Genomic DNA, 15,661 nt, shown 5'->3' with positions numbered 1-15,661 from the left:
TGTTTGAGGACAATGTGTGGCGTGAGGTGGTTTGATCGAGTAAGTAATAATAGGGTAAGAGAGATGTGTGGAAATAAAAAGAGCGTGGTTGAGAGAGCAAAAGAGGGTGTTTTGAAATGGTTTGGGCACATGGAGAGAATGAGTGAGGAAAGATTGACCAAGAGGATATATGTGTCGGAGGTGGAGGGAACGAGAAGAGGGAGACCAAATTGGAGGTGGAAAGATGGAGTGAAAATGATTTTGTGTGATCGGGGCCTGAACATGCAGGAGGGTGAAAGGAGGGCAAGGAATAGAGTGAATTGGATCGATGTGGTATACCGGGGTTGACGTGCTGTCAGTGGATTGAATCAGGGCATGTGAAGCGTCTGGGGTAAACCATGGAAAGCTGTGTAGGTATGTATATTTGCATGTGTGGACGTATGTATATACATGTGTATGGGTGGGTTGGGCCATTTCTTTCGTCTGTTTCCTTGCGGTACCCCGCTAACGCGGGAGACAGCGACAAAGCAAAAAAAAAAAAAAAAATGTATATGAGTGGATGGGCCATTCTTCATCTGTTTCCTGATGCAGGAAACAGCGATTAAGTATAATAGATGATAATAATAATGAGTGTTATAGTGATGGGTGATTTGAATGAAAAGGTGAGTAATGTGGCAGTTGAGGGAATAATTGGTGTACATTAGGTGTTCAGTGTTGTAAATGGAAATGGTGAAGAGCTTGTAGATTTATGTGCTGAAAAAGGACTGGTGATTGGAAATACCTGGTTTAAAAAGTGAGATATACATAAGTATACATATGTAAGTAGGGGAGATGGCCAGAGAGTGTTATTGGAGTACGTGCTAATTGATAGGCGTGCGGAAGAGAGACTTTTGGATGTTAATGTACTGAGAGGTGCAGCTGGAGGGATGTCTGATCATTATCTAGTGGATGCGAAGGTCAAGGGTTGTAGAGGTTTTCAGAAAAGAAGAGAAAATGTTGAGGTGAAGAGAGTGGTGAGAGTAAGTGAGCTTGGGAAGGAGACTTGTGTGAGGAAGTACCAGGAGAGATTGAGTGCAGAATGGAAAAAGGTGAGAGCAAATGATGTAAGGGGAGTGGGGGAAGAATGGGATGTATTTAGGGAAGCAGTGATGGCTTGCGTAAAAGATGCTTGTGGCATGAGAAGCGTGGGAGGTGGGCAATTAGAAAGGGTAGTGATTGGTGGGATGAAAAATTAAGATTATCAGTGAAAGAGAAGAGAGAGGCTTTTGGATGAGTTTTGCAGGGAACTAGTGCAAATGACTGGGAGATGTATAAAAGAAAGAGGCAGGAGGTCAAGAGAAAGGTGCAAGAGGTGAAAAAGAGGGCAAATGAGAGTTGGGGTGAGAGAGTATCATTAGATTTTAGGGAGAATAAAAAGATGTTTTGGAAGGAGGTAAATAAAGTGCGTAAGACAAGAGAACAAATGGGAACATTGGTGAAGGAGGCTAATGGGGAGGTGATAACAAGTAGTGGTGATGTGAGGAGATGGAGTGAGTATTTTGAAGGTTTGTTGAATGTGTTAGATGATAGAGTGGCAGATATAGGGTGTTTTGGACGAGTTGGTGTGCGAAGTGAGAGGGTTAGGGAGAATGATTTGGTAAACAGAGAAGAGGTAGTAAAAGCTTTGCGGAAGATGAAAGCTGGCAAGGCAGCGGGTTTGGATGGTATTGCCGTGGAATTTTTTAAAAAAGGGGTGACTGTGTTGTTGACTGGTTGGTAAGATTATTTAATGTATATATGACTCATGGTGAGGTGCCTGAGGATTGGCAGAATGCATGCATAGTGCCATTGTACAAAGGCAAGGGGGCAAGGGGGATAAGAGTGAGTGCTCAAATTACAGAGATATAAGTTTTTGTTGAGTATTCCTGGGAAATTATATGGGAGGGTATTGATTGAGAGGATGAAGACATGTACAGAGCATCAGATTGGGGAAGAGCTGTGTGGTTTCAGAAGTGGTAGAGGATATGTGGATCAGGTGTTTGCTTTGAAGAATGTATGTGAGAAATACTTAGAAAAGCAAATGGATTTGTATGTAGCATTTATGGGTCTGGAGATGGCATATGATAGAGTTCATAGAGTTGCACTGTGGAAGGTATTAAGAATATATGGTGTGGGAGGCAAGTTGTTAGAAGCAGTGAAAAGTTTTTATTGAGGATGTAAGGCATGTGTGTGAGTGGGAAGAAAGTAAAGTGATTGGTTCTCAGTGAATGTTGGTTTACGGCAGGGGTGCATGATGTCTCTATGGTTGTTTAATTTGTTTATGGATGGGGTTGTTAGGGAGGTGAATGCAAGAGTTTTTGAGAGAGGGGCTAGTATGCAGTCTGTTGTGGATGAGAAAGCTTGGGAAGTGAGTCAGTTGTTGTTCTCTGATTATACAGCACTGGTGGCTGATTTGGGTGAGAAACTGCAGAGGCTGGTGACCGAGTTTGGTAAAGTGTGTGAAAGAAGAAAGCCAAGAGTAAATGAGAGTAAGAGCAAGGTTATTAGGTACAATAGGGTTGAGGGACAAGTCATTTGGGAGGTAAGTTTGAATGGAGAAAAACTGGAGGAAGTGAAGTGTTTTAGATATCTGGGAGTGGATTTGGCAGCGGGTGGAACCATGGAAGTGGAAGTGAGTCACAGGGTGGGGGAGGGGGCGAAAGTTCTAAGAGCATTGAAAAATGTGTGGAAGGCAAGAACATTATCTCGGAAAGCAAAAATGGGTATGTTTGAAGAAATAGTCATTCCAACAATGTTGTATAGTTGCGAGGCATGGGCTATAGATAGAGTTGTGTGGAGGAAGGTGGATGTGCTAGAAATGAGATGTCTGAGGATGATATGTGGTGTGAGGTGGTTTGATCGAGTAAGTAATGAAAGGGTAAGAGAGATGTGTGGTCATAAAAAAAGTGTGGTTGAGGGAAGCAAAAGAGGGTGTTTTGAAATGGTTTGGTCATATGGAGAGAATGGGTGAGGAAAGATTAACAAAGAGGATATATGTGTCAGAGGTGAAGGGAACGAGGAGAAGTGGGAGACCAAATTGGAGGCGGAAGGATGGCGTGAAAAATATTTTGAGCGATCCGGGCCTGAATGTGCAGGAAGGTGAAAGGTGTACAAAGAATAGAGTGGATTGGAGTGATGTGGTATACTGGGGTTGACGTGCTGTCAATTGATTGAACCAGGGCATGTGAAGCATCTGGGGTAACCTTGGAAAGTTCTGTGGGGCCTGGATGTAGAAAGGAAGCTGTGGTTTCGGTATATTATACATGACAGCTAGAGACTGAGTGTGAATGAATGTGGCCTTTGTTGTCTTTTCCTAGTGCTAACTCGCGCGCATGCAGGAGGAGGGGGTTGTCATTTCATGTGTGGTGGGGTGGCGATGGGAATGAATAAAGGCAGCAAGTATGGATATTGTTAATGTGTATGTATATATATGTATACGTTGAAATGTATAGGTATGTATATGTGCATGTGTGGATGTGTATGTACATACATGTGTATGTGGGTGGGTTGGGCCATTCTTTCGTCTGTTTCCTTGTGCTATCTCGTGAACACGGGAGACAGCGACAAAGTATAATAAATAAATATATTTATTTATTTATTTATTTATTCATTTTGCTTTATTGCTGTCTTCCACGTTAGCGAGGTAGCGCAAGGAAACAGACGAAAGAATGGCCCAACCCACCCACATACACATGTATATACATACACATCCACACACGCAAATATACATACCTATACATCTCAACGTATACATATATATACACATGCAGACATATAAATATATATACACATGTACATAATTCATGATGTCTGCCTTTATTCATTCCCATCGCCAACCTGCTACACATGAAATAAGAACCCCCTCCCCCTTCCTGTGCGTGAGGTAGCGCTAGGAAGACAACAAAGGCCCCATTCATTCACACTCAGTCTCTAGCTGTCATGTAATAATGCATCGAAACCACAGCTCCCTTTCCACATCTAGGCCCCTCAGAACTTTCCATGGTTTACCCCAGACGCTTCACATGCCCTGGTTCAATCCATTGACAGCACGTCGACCCCGGTATACCACATCGTTCCATTTCACTCTATTCCTTGCACGCCTTTCACCCTCCTGCATGTTCAGGAACGATCACTCAAAATCTTTTTCACTCCATCTTTCCACCTCCAATTAGGTCTCCCACTTCTCCTCGTTCCCTCCACCTCTGACACATATATCCTCTTGGTCAATCTTTCCTCACTCATTCTCTCCATGTGACCAAACCATTTCAAAACACCCTCTTCTGCTCTCTCAACCACACTCTTTTTATTACCACACATCTCTCTTACCCTATTATTACTTACTCGATCAAACCACCTCACACCACATATTGTCCTCAAACATCTCATTTCCAGCACATCCACTCTCCTGCTCACAACTCTATCCATAGCCCACGCCTCACAACCATACAACATTGTTGGAACCACTATTCCTTCAAACATACCCATTTTTGCTTTCTGAGATAATGTTCTCGACTTCCACACATTCTTCAAGGCTCCCGGAATTTTCGCCTCCTACCCCACCCTATGATTCACTTCCACTTCCATAGTTCCATCCGCTGCTAAATCCACTCCCAGATATCTAAAACACTTCACTTCCTCCAGTTTTTCTCCATTCAAACTTACCTCCCAATTGACTTGACCCTCAACCCTACTGTACCGAATAACCTTGCTCTTAATCACATTTACTCTCAACTTTCTTCTTTCACACACTTTACCAAGCTCAGTCACCATCTTCTGCGGTTTCTCACATGAATCAGCCACCAGCACTGTATCATCAGCGAACAGCATATATATCCTTGGGGAATGTGGGAGAAAATGTACTTCCCATGTATTCCCTGCATGTCGTAGAAGGTGACTCAAAGGAGAGGGAGCTGGGGGGCAGGAAATACTCCCCTCTCATTTTTATTTTCCAAAAGAAGGAACGGAGTAAGGAGTCAAGTGAGGATATTCCTGTAAGGCCGAGTCCTCTGTTCTTAGCGCTACCTCACTAACACGAGAAATGAAAAATATGTATGAATAGAAATATGTATATATTTGTCAAGATGAGGGCAACAAAGATGGATTAAAGTTGAGTGCTTCATTACAGGAAAAGTTAGAGGCTCTAAATATTCCCACTTTTAAGAGAGACGATAAGGGGTGATGTGATCACCTTTAAGCTTCTAAACCTGTATTATGTTGTCAATAATAAATAGTTCTTTGAAAGCTGCAGGAATAGACTGACCAGATGCTATAACATGAAATTAAGCAAGAAACTTTTAAGAAAAGATGAAAAGAAGTATTTTTATGGTATAAAAGTGGTCAGTAAAGGGGATGAACTGAATGATGAAAGTGTAAATACAGACAACATATTGAAATCTAAAACGTTGTATGATAGTAGAGAAAGTTCATGAGATGGCCAGTATGGATAAGAACTAATTCTCATACTGAAATGGGGTACCACTTGTTATTCAGTCTAGGTTTAGGAAAGTTCCTTCATTGTTTATTTATAATAAGGAGGTTTCTTTGGCTTATGCATTTTGTAGTTAGATACACTACCTTCAGTTTCTCATCCAGTTTTTATGTCTCGCACATTTCCCTAATCTCTAACTTTAAGCATTCTTCCTTCTAATTCACACTCCATCTTTTAAACTGAGAAAACATCCCCAACTACATTATGTTATTGTAAGGTCTGACATGCCACTAGTGGTCTTGTCATGCATGAAGCCATTTCCTACCTTATTTGTATGTAAGTACAGCACTTTTTACTCTTCCTCAGCTGATGCTTTTTTCATGTGCCCCTGCAACACTTCAGTCTTATTATGTGGTTATTTACTTGCAAGTTTCTAATCTAACTTGTTTTGGTTGCCTATTGTTATTTGTATGTACCCATATCTCTCAGCTTTTAACCATTCTCTCACAGTTTCATTTCTGATAGTCTGCAGTATAGAACATGGACTCAAACCTGTCTGTCTGTGATTGTTAACTCCAATTCTCTTGTTGGATTAGGAGTGTACATATTCTGAAGTCACTAATGCGCATCCTGAACTCATGCCCATTACAGTAAAGTTAAACATGGACTTCTTTACTTATGAAAGTGTTTCAAACTTTTTCACTGTGCACATTGTTGATTCATCAACTGTGACCGTCTACATTCACACCACCTCTAAACATTGCATCCAATCCCTAGGTATTTCCATTGTATCTTCCTCAAAGATATCCATAGCCCTTATCACTTATCCCAGCACCTATCCATCTTTTTTACATTATACCTCTCCTTGCACCTTCGACTATACTACTGTATATCTTTACCAGTTTATCACTTGCCTTATGTTCTGCATGGCCATACCATCCTAACAGACTTACATTCTTGTACTTCTAATGATTTATTCACATCACAGAATCATTTTATAGTTTCATTCTGTTTCTTATTATCTTTATACTATAAAAGTTTATCTGTGTCCTGTGCTTTTGTCTTTAGTTTGTTCTAGCATAAGTAATTATGGAGAGTTGTGACTAGTAATGTAATCCTATATGCAACCTTCTTGCACATTCTGTGCCTAGATTTTTTTTTCCATTCACCAAACTTCAATGCATCTCCATTTTTTTTCCCTTGCACAACTCTGATCTCAACTTCAGGTTATCCATTATCATCTGTACTTAGCATTACTCATAGATATTTATTCTTATCCTCAACTGCTATATAAATTGATATTACACTGTGACCTCTTACTTTTATTTGTATTCACTTTCAGCTTCCTTCTCTTGCATACAACATTGAGTTGGCCCACCATTCTAACCATCTCCTCTGATTTAGTTTAACAACATGATATCATGTGGTTTCTTCAATTTATGCAACTTCCATTCTGTTTCTCCATGATTAGATTTTACACTATAAACTACCAATATCACTCTTATGTCATGATGCCCCATCCATTAAAGCATTCCATTAAAGCATTCTGCATCACATGACCATGATACATTCCCATGTTTATTTCAAGTTACTTATACCACCACTTACCCTCTTACACATGCTCCTTTTATCATAAAAGCTCATAACAGCATTCAGAAGTTTTCCATACATATCTTGTACTGTCAGACCTCCCCAGAGAGATTTTTCATTCATCATATGCATTTCTAAATACGTAAATGCTGCATTCACATTTTTTTTTCACAAAAATATTATCTCCTACTCATCTTATTGCACCCCCAACCCTTCGTAAACCCACCTTGTACTTTACCAACAAGTAGTGCAAAATTCTGGTTCATGCACCTTCTACCCTTCCTAAACCCACCTTGTTCTTATCCAAGACAGTCAGTTGCTATTCTCCCATACACCTCAGCAACTGTGCATAAGCCATAATCCTTTGTAATTAGTCAGTTTTATTTCTCTTTTATACAGTGAAACGGTTACTAACTTCATCTGGTCCATCAGTCGCATGACCATTTTTCCAACCTTTTCTGTGTACTCTTCACTTTCACCTTCACAAATACATCAGTACCCCCTCACCTTTTATTGCTTTCCCTAGCCAAGAAGAATGTGTGACATGATAGGTTGGTCAAAAAAATACTTGTATATAGTTGTACAGTAAAAATATATGGAGGTTAGGAAGAATGTGAGACATGGATATATGCTGTGAGAGAACTGAATGTGTGAAGTGTTAGAAGAATTATTAGAGATCAAATATAATGGAACTATTTTAACTGTGTGGTGTGGAAAGAAACATTGTGCTAACTTGGTGATTCAGCTTAATGAGAAAAGCATAACTATAAGAAGCATGTATTTAAATGTAGAACTCCTTTTTCCACTGTAACACGTAGACCAGAGTAAAGGATGTTTATGAATTATCTTGAGGTTTTAGAGACCTGATCCACTTAAAGATGCTGACAATATCACCATTGTTTCCACAATACTGTATTTGGCAGTGGAATCATCACCATCCAGTAACTCAAATGTATATTGTTTAAAAACATCAAGTATTGTTTCTCTAGTATGCTGCGTTGCCTAAAATACATTAACATAAGTATTAGCTTTATTAATGGTAATCTTCTAAAAGACTGATTTTTTGAATATCATTGTTACACTGTCATACATTAGTTCCACTTTGACTTAAATCTGGAGAGTCATGAGCCTGCTAAGCCCAAAGATAAAGTAGAAATGGGGAGGGTTTCCATTGCAACTTTAATTTTATACCCATTGTGTATGCTATACAAGGGATCTATTTTTTTTGATGATACATTTCATATATAATCATTATGAGTATCAGCTTTTTTCCAGTGATTTTTTATGTGACAAGCTCTGCATTTGGTCTCAGCCATATATCTGTCTACCCATATGTCTGTCTGTCTTTATATGTTTATGCATGTATGTACCTGTGTTTGTTTGCATGTGTGTCTGTCTTTATCATTAACCATGTTTTCATACAGGTAGATACAGCCTAGAAATCACTCACCATATTCACCCAGTGTATTAGAATGTAATAAGAACTTCAGGACTTACACAATTATTTCTCACCTTTTTCTTTTGCATACTAAGTTTACTCATTAGTACTTACATTCACACCACCTCCAAGCACAAAAAATTCTTTAATTGCATCATATCCTTAATCATTCCTCCATCATCATCATTTGTAAAATCCCTTACTGAAATCACTTTATACAGGGGCATTTGGTAGAAGTAGTCAGTAGGAACATTAAGTAGGAGCCTCTACAAACATTGTGCATCAGTTACCCCCCTGCCAGTTGCCTGTTAAAGGTGAGACACTAAAAGGATATAGTGACACTGGATTTTGCTAGCTATGGAAACACTGTTGCCATGGCCACCCCCTTGAGGTAATTCCAGAAGTGTACAGGCATCATAGATACAAATAGATAGATAGATAATCACTTTTCACTGCATCCATCCATCTCTTCCACAGTGTGCCCTTCCTTTTTGTATATGCTGCTACACTGCTACATGCTGTATCTGCTTGACCAATCTGTGTCATCTCCTATGTGTTCTGCATGGTCATACCATTCTAAAAGACTTTCATTTATGTGTCTTTCTAATGATTTTCCTCATGTCACATATCTTTCTCACATTTTCATCCTGTATTATATCTGTTCTCTTAATTCTAACTGTGCTATGTAAGTTGTCCATTTCTTCTACTCTAATTTTCAGTTTATCCTTACCTATTTAAAGTTGTTTCACATTATTCCCATTTACCAGAGTTTTTAACACACTGCCCTTGAATGACTACTTTCGCTTTCAGGTTGCCTACTAAAATTGTTACTGCCCCAAATGCCTGAGCTCTTCCACAGCAACAGGTTCTTCATTATACAGCATGGTGTTGAACTATGATCACCCATCCCTTTGAAAAATTAGTGTTTTACTTTTATTCATACTCACCCCCAGCATTATCCTCCTGCAGACATCAAAGGAATAGTCCACCATTCTTTCCCAATCTCTAATTTTGCTAACAGCATTGCATCATCTGCATAAAGCTACTGAGGAAAGTTTATTTGATTTTTCCATGATTAATTATTGCCTCACAGTCACCCCACCTCACTATCATTTCACCTAATATCAAATTCATACAAGTATTGAATAACTATGATGACATCACAGAACTTAATGCACTCATACATTTATTTCATACCATTCAGTCTTACCACCACAGATTCTCACACATGAAAAATTTCACTGATATAAGCTTTTAACATCACTCAGAAGTCCCCTCTCATACTACATACAGCCAGATCTTCCGAGAGAGATTTTGTTTCTATCATATGCCTTTTCTAAAAACATGAATACCACATACACCAACTCTTTCATTAAAACTTTCTTGCTTGTCCAAGTGCAAAACTCTAGTCTACACCCAGTCTTCCTACTGTGTTCTTCACCAACAAGAGGTTCACCAATCACATGACCAATCACTATTATGCCATACACATTGCTGTCTATGCTGAGGAGGCATTCTTTTGTAATTCTTAATCACTATCCATTATGCAGTAGAACAGCTACTACCTTCATGTAATCATTGGGCACCTGTGTACTTATCAATGCTTCCATACACACTTTTCAGATCTACTCCACAGCATTTTTACCTACTTTATTTCAAGTCTTGATCACTACCCCATCTGTACCTCAAGATTTTACATTCTTTAAGAGTTTTATCAGCAATGGGGATGAGGCAGCATATTGAGGTTTGTTGGGGAAATATGGTAGAATAGGTGGTTAGAGGGCAAGAGGATTTTGGCTTATATGTGTTAAGGTGTGAATTCTGAAAAGTGTGCCTTTTATGGTGATATTGAGCATCACTAGATTTCTCTTTGTTATAGGAAAACAATCCATATGTTATATGAGTATGTTCCCTAATATGTGAACTCGTTAATATAACTTCATGAAGTTAAACTACCACACCTCATCTTGATTATATCTACAACACTGATTTCTGATGATATACACATTCTAGTATTAGTTATTTGAATAGTGCATTGGATGAATTTTAGGTATATCATTTGTGCAAACAAGAATTTGTTGTTTATTGTAGATATATTACTATGTGTAAATGCAAATTAAATTCAGATAGTGAGGAATAACTCCAGTTGAAGCTTGCTCATTTTATTTTGTTTATCTATTGTCTTACATGGGATATATGAATTGTTTAGTTAAGTATAGTAGTTTATCCTTGTATATGAAACTTTATCTTGCATAAGCATCATTAAAGATTTTGAGCACATGCTAAAATTTACTTGAAAATCATTCATTCTAGTTTTCGGTTATCTTTAATGGTATCATGTTGCCATTTGAAGACCAACAAGGCCATTGACTGAGAATTTTAGCCACTCATGAATCTAGAGTTGTATATTTAAATTTATGTAATGTTAAGTCCTATGAGGAGGAGATGCATAAGGTGCCAAAATATTCAAGCAGGGCTCAGGTTCAGTCATGTGTTTTCCATACATGTGATACTGACGGAACCTTTTGATAAATTTGTTTCATGAATAAAATCCTGAGTCACAATGATGTGACACCATCAAGGGAAGAGTGAAAAGTGCAAACATTTTGAATTATTTGGAGTCTGATAGAGCTTAACACTTTACTGTAATTGATCAATTTGTGAATGAAGTCACTTTTTCCCCACCTCAGATTGCTGATTGAATGAATTCTTGCTGTCCATTTTCATGTTTTAGAGGAAAAAACCTAGCTTGATGAATGATTGAAATATTGTTTATTTTTGGTGATTTCACAATACAGCTGCAAATGTAAGGTACAGTTAAGAAGTTTACAATCTGCAACAGAAAAATTGCTTCTCCCTCCCAATTTATGAATCATGGTTTTCATGGACTACTTTCAGGAATGATTTATGGTGAATCAAAAACTAATGATGAATTATTCAAATGCTGTATGTGAATTGTTATCAGTTACTGTAAAAATGTCATATAGAATGTCAGACTTTTTGCTAACATATCTACGGTAGAATTTCCAATTTGTTGAAGCAGAACATAGTTTTTTATTTTATTATTATTTATGTGGAATTCCATGAATATATAATGTCTAAATATAATTTCTTTTTTTTTTTTTTGCAGATTGTTTCAGTTGTAATACTGTAAGGCAATGGTTTTTTGCTGTTTCATTTGATTTTCAGTTTGGGTAATTGGTTTTGTACTCAGAGTTGGAAGCCTACCAACTCTGAGAGCTATATTCATTATTTTTCAGTTCATGATTCTTCTGTAAAAATGTCTGTAGTTATAGTTATGTCTGTGTTTTTAAGAGCACTACAGATATGTGATCCCATAATTCTGGTAGACAAATGTAGTCAAATAAGATATATCTTTAGGCAGTTATGTTATCCTTAGTGGTTTTTGAACAAGACTTACTGGAAAACTAGGAAGACATTTTATATAGCTAGTAACAAAAATGTGATAACCGATGATAGTATGACGAATGATGATAAGTCTAAATGTTTACTGTTGCCTTATTCTCCCAACTTAGCTTATGTAAGACAGGTACTAAAAAACGTTGCTTTTAATGTTTCCGTCCAGTACAATAACACTATCAGTAAGACCTTGAAAGTAGGCCAAATCATCCATCAGTTAGAATTGTTTGCGCTGTCATGTGTAAGGCATGTAGAGATGTATTCATTGGTCTGACTAGAAAAAAATGTAACCAGTAGATGTTATTGGCATCATCACTCAGTATGCAGGGGTGACCACAAAGATGCGATCACTAAACACTGTCATGAAAACGATTACCTTTTATACCTTAAAAATTCAGTTATTTTTTTACCCTTCTGATTATGCTACCTGTAACGTCATTGAATCTGTCACAATTGCTAGTACTGAGAACTTTGATTAGTCCCCAGTCATCTTTAAAGCCCATCCTATTATCAACCAAATCATTTGAAAGAATTAAGAAGACACAGAAACAAAAAAAAAATTCGTCTGACACATTTACCTACCCAGGCCATCCCCCTCCATGTAACCCCCCCCTTAACCACATGGCACCCTCCACTCTCCCTTTAACGGTTACTTACGTTTTGGCCAGTGTTGTCTATGATGGTAGATGCTAGATGGTACTTCTATTGTGATGTTGGGATTCAAATAACTTTATGATTATTCTTACCAGATGAGGTGGATTGTTTCCTTGAAACATGTTGTGCCACATGTTAAATAAAATTGTATGACCTACTGAAGTGCGATTTCACCTTCATGTATATAATTTTTATTTTTATTATTATTATTATACTTTGTCGCTGTCTCCCGCGTTAGTGAGGTAGCGCAAGAAAACAGACAAAAGAATGGCCCAAACCACCCACATACCCATGTACATACATACATGTCCACACACGCACCTATACATACCTATACATCTCAACGTATACATATATATATACACACAGAGACATATACACATATACACATGTACATAATTCATACTGTCTGCCCTTATTCATTCCTGTCGCCACCCCGCCACACATGAAATGAAAACCCCCTCTCCCCCCCACATGTGCACAAGATAGCTCTAGGAAAAGACAACAAAGGTTACATTTGTTCACACTCAGTCTCTAGCTGTCATGTAATGATGCTCCAAAACCACAGCTCCTTTTCCACTTCCAGGCCCCACAGAACTTTCCATGGTTTACCCCAGATGCTTCACATGCCCTGGTTCAATCCATTGACAGCACGTCGACCCCGGTATACCACATCATTCCAATTCACTCTATTCCTTGCACACCTTTCACCCTCCTGCATGTTCAGGCCCCGATCACTCAAAAACTTTTTCACTCCATCTTTCCACCTCCAATTTGGTCTCCCACTTCTCCTCGTTCCCTCCACCTCTGACACATATATCCTCTTTGTCAATTTTTCCTCACTCATTCACTCCATGTGACCAAACCATTTCAAAACACCCTCTTCTGCTCTCTCAACCACACTCTTTTTATTATCACACATCTCTCTAACCCTTTCATTACTTACTCAATCAAACCACCTCACACCACATATAGTCCTCAAACATCTCATTTCCAGCACATCCATCCTCCTTCGCACATCTCTATCTATAGCCCACGCCTTGCAACCATATAACATTGTTGGAAACCACTATTCCTTCAAACATACCCATTTTTGCTTTCCAAGATAACGTTCTAGACTTCCACACATTTTTCAACCCTCCTAGAACTTTCGCCCCCTCCCCAACCCTATGATTCACTTTTGCTAACATGGTTCCATCTGCTACCTAATCCACTCCCAGATATCTAAAACACTTCACTTCCTCTAGTTTTTCTCCATTCAAACTTACCTCCCAATTGACTTGTCCGTCAACCCTACTGTACCTAATAATCTTGCTCTTATTCACATTTACTCTCAACTTTCTTCTTTCACACACTTCACCAAACTCAGTCACCAGCTTCTGCAGTTTCTCATCCGAATCAGCTATCAGCACTGTATCATCAGCGAACAACAACTGACTTACTTCCCAAGCTCTCTCATCCACAACAGACTGCATACTTGCCCCTTTCCAAAACTCTTGCATTCAACTCCCTAACAACCCTATCCGTAAACAAATTAAACAACCATGAAGACATCACACACCCCTGCCGCAAACCTGAAAACTCCTCACTTTTCTCTCTTCTTACATGTACACATGCCTTACATCCTCAATAAAAACTTTTCACTGCTTCTAACAACTTACCTCCCACACCATGTATTCTTAATACCTTCCACAAAGCATCTCTATCATATGCCTTCTCCAGATCCATAAATGCTACATACAAATCCATTTGCTTTTCTAAGTATTTCTCACATACATTTTTTAAAGCAAACACCTGATCCACATTCTCTATCACTTCTGAAACCACACTGGTCTTCCCCAATCTGATGCTCCGTTCATGCCTTCACCCTCTCAATCAATACCCTCCCATATGATTTCCCAGGAATACTCAACAAACTTATACCTCTGTAATTTGAGCACTCACTCTTATCCCCTTTGCCTTTGTACAGTGGCAATATGCAAGTATTCCGCCAGCCCTCAGGCACCTCACCATGAGTCATACATACATTAAATAACCTTACCAACCAATCAACAATAGTCACCCCATTTTTTGATAAATTCCACTGCAATACCATCCAACCCCGCTGCCTTGCCAGCTTTCATCTTCCGCAAAGCTTTTACTACCTCTTCTCTGTTACTAAATTATTCTCCCTAACCCTCTCACTTTGCACACCACCTCGACCAAAACATCATATATCTGCCACTCTATCATCAAACACTTTCAATAATCCTTCAAAAGACTCACTCCATCTCCTTCTAACATCACCACTACTTGTTATCACCACCCCATTAGCCCCCTTCACTGAAGTTCCCATTTGTTCCCCTTGTCTTATGCACTTTATTTACCTCCTTCCAAAACATCTTTTTATTCTCCTTAGAATTTAATGATGCTCTCTCACCCCAACTCTCATTTGCCCTCTTTTTCACCTCTTGCACCTTTCTCTTGACCTCTTGCCTCTTCCTTTTATACATCCCCCAGTCATTTGCATTATGTCCCTGCAAAAATCGTCCAAATGCCTCTTTCTTCTCTTTCACTAATAATCTTACTTCATCCCACCAATCACGACCCTTTCTAATCTGCCCACCTCCCACGCTTCTCATGCCACAAGCATCTTTTGCGCGAGCCATCACTGCTTCCCTAAATACATCCCATTCCTCCCCCCACTCCCCCCTTATGTCTTTTTTTCTCACCTTTTTCCATTCTGTACTCAGTCTCTCCTGGTACTTCCTCACATAAGTCTTCTTCCCAAGCTCACTTACTCTCACCACTCTCTTCACCCCAACATTCTCTCTTTTTTTCTGAAAACCTCTACAAATCTTCACCTTCGCCTCCACAAGATAATGATCAGACATCCCTCCAGTTGCACCTCTCAGCACATTAACATCCAAAAGTCTCTCTTTCGCGTGCCTATCAGTTAACACATAATCCAATAACACTCTCTGGCCATCTGGCCTTCTTACATACGTATACTTATGTATATCTCTCTGTTTAAACCAGGTATTCCCAATCACCAGTCCTTTTTCAGCACATAAATCTATAAGCTCTTCACTATTTCCATTTACAAACCTGAACACCCCATGTATATATTATATATTATACTTAACCGCCATCTC

General features: G+C 38.9%; 1 protein-coding gene across 1 annotated transcript in view; it reads left to right on the top strand.

The window, feature by feature from the left end:
* The window catches only part of LOC139754644 (uncharacterized), a 367,745-nt gene that overhangs the window by 24,938 nt on the left and 327,146 nt on the right, over positions 1-15,661 (top strand). The gene's annotated exons all lie outside the window — the stretch shown is intronic.

Source organism: Panulirus ornatus, chromosome 17, assembly GCF_036320965.1.
Source record: "Panulirus ornatus isolate Po-2019 chromosome 17, ASM3632096v1, whole genome shotgun sequence".
NCBI lineage: Eukaryota > Metazoa > Arthropoda > Malacostraca > Decapoda > Palinuridae > Panulirus > Panulirus ornatus.
Note: the sequence above shows the minus strand (reverse complement) of the source record. Positions and strands in the feature narration are given on the sequence as shown.